Here is a 4,991-nt window from a genome sequence, read left to right on the forward strand (position 1 = left end):
ATGAGAAAGAAGAAAGAGGCACTCGGTCCAGAATGGGAGTCTGGAAAGGGCTTCTCCGTCAAGGTGACGTTTAAGTTGAGACCAAGGGACTGAGATGGAGACCAAGAGTTGAGATGCATGAGTGGAAGGAAGAATTTTCTAGATAGAGAACAAACCATGCGTGTGACGTCCCTGAGCTCGGCGAGTCTGAGGAGGGAAAGGTGGTCAGTTTCTCCGGGAAGAGGGCACCTGAGCAGGTACAGAGAGGTAGGCAGCAGCCAGAGCCCACAGGCAGGCCACTATCGGGGGGTGCTGTTCAATCTTCAGTGCTCAGAAAGCTAAGATGTGGTTTCCAGGGGAGCGAGGTGTTGACGTTTGTACAGATCTCTCAGCTGCCGAGGCTAGAATTCACTGCAGCAGGTGTAGGTGACAAGGGCCGGAAGCGGGGATGAATTAGTTAGAAGAGGGATCTCCAGTCATCCAGAGCAGAGAGGATGGTGACCGGCCAGGAGGAAGCAGCCGGACACCGGAGCGCCCAGGTCCAAATGTGTCATGGAGGCGAGACAGGCAGAATTCGGAGGTGGGTTGGCTGGGCGGGAGGCGGGGTAGGGGGGGGCGGCGAAAGGTGACTGGCGGGCTTGTGGCCTAAGCAACGAGTGGGCCAGCGGTGACGCCACGTGGAGATGACGGAGCAGGTCTGGGAGGAGCAGGTCTGGGAGGTTCCATGGCCCCTGCATTCTCCTCGGAGCCCTAGTCACCCAGTTCCCTGGGCCGGTCCATCTCCTTCCCTGGAGAGGAAGCTCCATGATGGCCGGTCACCCCTCCTCTGGTCACTGCTGTGTCCTGAGTGGTAAACCCAGTGCCTTGCACCCTCAAATGTCCCTTGTATTCGTTTCCTAGGGCCGGCGCTACCAATTCCCACAAACCAGGTGGCTTAATACGACACGTTTATTGTTCACATCGTGGAGGCTAGAAGTTTGAACTCGAGGGCAGGGTTTTCCATACCTCTCCCCCAGCTGCATGATTCCATCCTCTGCCTGTCTTCACGTGGCCTCCACTTCTGTGTGTCTCTCCCCTTTCTCTCGTAAGGACATTTGTCATTGGACCCTAATTCTGAGTGATGTCACCTCAAAATCCTTATCTTGACTGCATCGGCAAAGACCCTTTTCCCAAATAAGGTCGCATTCGTTCACATGTTTCAAAAGTTAGGACACCGACATAACCTTTTGAGAGCCACCTGTTCAGCCCACCACGGATGCCAACTGAGTAAACGAGCGAGTGGAACATGCTTACTCTTCATCATCAAAGAGAGTGTGACGAGCCCAGGACCAGACACAAGTAAGAGTCTCATGAGTCCTGTTACTGGTTGACCTCAGAACCAAGTGTAACTGAAACACTGTCGGGGGGCAAACCCCGCTTTTCATCCAGCCCTCTTTCAGGAGATTTGTACTCGCCATCAGTTTCTCTAAGTTGGTTCTTAAGAAATGTGTCCAGAACATAGCATTTTAGATAGAACTAGAGTCACAGTCAATATATTGAAAGAAGCCGAGTTATAATTACAGGTGGACTCTCATTCCAGAAGTGAACGTCGATCCAGCCTTGTGGTTGAAGCTTCTCTCGTGTCTCTTCCTGCCAAGATGGAGACAGAGAAGGGTGCAGCCCAGCTCCGGGCCCTCTCGGTCCCTACCTCCTTCCAGAAGCTGTTAACATTCCCAGCCTCTGAGCAGGAGGCAGGTTGTTAATGCTACGTGTCAGAGATGCTCAGATGCCGGTAAAAGATTATTTCTGGGTGTGGCTGTGAGGGTGTTTCTGGAGGAGATCCATCGGCATTTGAGTCGGAAGACGGAGTTATGAAGATGGTCCCCAGCAAGGTGGGTGGGCATCCGCCATCCGTTGAGGCTGAACTAGAACAAAAAGAGGGAGGGCGAATTCTTTCTCTCTCTCTCGAGCTGAGACGTCTATTTTTCTCCTGCTCTTGGACGTCGCGGCTCCTGGTTCTCGTGCCTTCGCGCTCAGGCTGAACTATGCCATTGGCTTTCCTGGTTCTCCAGCTTGCAGGCGGCATGCCGTGGGACTTCTCAGCAGCCCATTCCCATAATGAATCTCTTCTTATATATCCACGTATATCCGTTGGTTCTGTTTCTCTGGAGCACGCTGACTAATACACAGGCCAACGAGAAAAGCGGCTCCAAATGTCTCGGTCAGGGTCCCTGTGACCTCTCATCTCATGCTCGGGGACAGACATCTCATCACACACACCAGAGTTCACACGTGGCCTCCTCTCCACGCTCCGACCCGCGCTGAAGGCCCCTTTCTGTTGTGATGGCACCAAGTATGGAAGATAAGGGTGTCAGCTGCTAAAGGATTGTCTGGGGCCCCCTCTCCCGGCCGAGAAGCCCCAGAGCAGATGGCGCCTTCTGCAGGGCGCATGGGGCCTTCAAAGCTCTGAGAACACGTCTGCCTTTCCAAGTCGACCACAGGCACCGGCACTGAGATTTTAAATAACCCAGCTTTCCCCTACCCTAGAAAGTCCTCCCCAAGGTTCGGTCTTCTAGAGACGCCGCCCCCGCCCGGTTCCTGCCCTCGCTGACCATTCTCGCCACCGGTTGAAGCGTCCATCTGCTGTGATCCAAGACAGGCAGGAACCAGGCCCCTGAGTCAGGCAAGTGACCTCGCACAGGTCAGGCAAGAGGGTGTGTGCCGAGCCCAAAGGCCAGGCACCCATGGGGCAGGAGCAGCAGCTTCTGTTTCCAGCGGCGCACAGGGACGTATGGTCGGGACTGGGACTGTCACTGGGAGGCCAGGCGCTGTCCCTGGATGGCGAGCTTGACCATCAGACCCGAGGAGGGCCGCTGCCAGGGGGAGGCGCAGAACTGCTGACTCTCTAGCCCGGGCTGAGCCTGCCCTGTCGCCCCACGGCTGAGCCCCTCCGGGAGGCAGGTGCCGCGCCCCCCGGGCGGTCTGGGTACACCGCCCTCTTCGCCCTGCATTTCCTTGTTAGCTCCTCAGCCCCTGGAGCCTCTTTACTCTTCTCCCAGGGGCTCCCCTGAAAGCCACTTTAGCCTGTGCTCCGGTTGTAAAAAAGTCCCAAGGCAGTTGAGTTTAAAGGCACAATTATGCATTATGGATAAAGGGCAGCCTGGCGCCTGCGCGTATGCCCTGGCTTCCGTCAGTGACCCAGGCGGGTCTGTCCCCTCCCCCGAGCCACAGGGCAAGCCAAGGGGCCCCTCGGTGCTGGCAGCCCTGGAAGCGATCTCCGGCCCCCAGCTGCTCTGCTGGGACCACACTGCAAATCCCATCTGTCAGCAGCAATCACTAAGATGCTCCCAAACGCTGGGAGTTTGGGGCTACTTTTTTTTTTTTCCTTCTCTCTTTTGCCTTTTTTCAAATATTTATGAAGAGATTTTCCATTTATCCTGACACATCTTCTCCACTGTGGGTGTCAGCTGGGAGGGCTTAGACAACAAACTCCAGAAGGTATTTTCCCCAAAGCAGCATCTGGCTCCGTTGGCAAGTGCCGCGGGACGCTTGCTGGGAGCTGGCCGAGGCAGACGGAGGAGCCGTGGGCGGGCAGCCACACGGCCCCCAGCCCGGGCACTCGGCTCCGGGATGCCCCAGTGGGTAGGGCCGGGGCATTCTAAGAGAGTAGGGTGCATCTACCACTTGACATCCCACAGACCCTATCCCCTGTGTGAGCCCAGGCACAGGACCACATGAGGGTCCCCCACCTGCCTCTTGTCCTTCAGGCCCTCTGGTCTGATGCCAAAGCCCCCTGACTCTACCAGGTGAACCACCTGGGTGGTGACAGCTCCAATTACCAGTGGGGCTGGGTGCTGGAGGAGAGGTGCTGGCTTGGTCCCTGTGTCCCCAAGCTCCTCCATCCCAGAGCCAGAGCCCTCTTCTCCTTGACCGGACTCTCCCGCTTGCTAGGTGGGAAGGCAGACAAATGGCCGGACAACATGACCCATGCTGGGGGCAGAGGGAGTCGGCTGGGTCACAGCAGCTACAGGTGGCAACGAGAGCCTCATAGAATCTCCCAGGTCATACCAGATTAGCAGCTGCCTTCCATGCTCAACCAGGGGCACGAGCCAGCCCGGCTGATGCCAGGAGCCCCCAGCCAACCTGCCCTGTTAGTTACACAGAGACTGAGCTAGGCCGTATGTTGATGAATTCAATCAAAAATCACTTTCTAGGAGAACTTGGGTCCAAAGGCATCATCATGGCCTTGTGTCCCGGTTCTATCCCGGACTATAAATTAGAAATCATTTGGAAGCTTTGAAAAATATCACTGCCTAGGCCCGACTCCAGAGTGGTCAGAATCTCTGAGAGGTGGGCATATACTTCCTAAATCCCCCTAGGCCATCGTCAAGGGTATCCAGGGCTGAAAACTGTTGAGCTGCGGGAAGAAGGTGGTCTCTGGAGACAGCCCTGTGCTGGAATCCTAGCCCCTCTGTTCACACGCCGTGACCCTGAGAGTCACTCGCTCTCTCAAGGCTTCAGTTTCATCATCTATAAAATGGGAATAACATCTTTCTTGCCGTAAAGTGCTGGGCGCATGGAACCGTTCCGTAAATTAGAGCTGCTGTTCGTCCTGTTCCACCATGAACCCTTCTTCTGGGACAAGAGCTTGTTGAAGCTCAGCACACGCGGGAGCCCGAGAGGCAGCGAGGCCGGGAGCTGGGGACAGCAGCACCCGGGGCCCAGATGCACAGAACTGCGCCCAGCAGAGCTGCCCCAGAGCCTCCTGTCTGGGTATGGACTGCGAGAGTGGGGCCATTCAGTCACCCAGCAGGCACCGTTCCCCAGGTGACAACACTCTCACAGATACATCAGTCAAAGTATATTTTCCCTTGAATTTTAAAAGATCTAAAGCATTTAAAATATCTCCTCTAGGAAGTCAATTCATTTTCTATCCCGTTTATCTGGACTGGAAATGGTCTCTTATCAGATCCAGCAGTGAGCAGAGCCAGATGTCTGCGTCTGAGAATTCGCTCTGCCTGGCGCTGCCTTGG

This window comes from Pteropus alecto, unplaced genomic scaffold (genome assembly GCF_000325575.1).
Source record: "Pteropus alecto unplaced genomic scaffold, ASM32557v1 scaffold134, whole genome shotgun sequence".
Taxonomy (NCBI): Eukaryota; Metazoa; Chordata; class Mammalia; order Chiroptera; family Pteropodidae; genus Pteropus; species Pteropus alecto.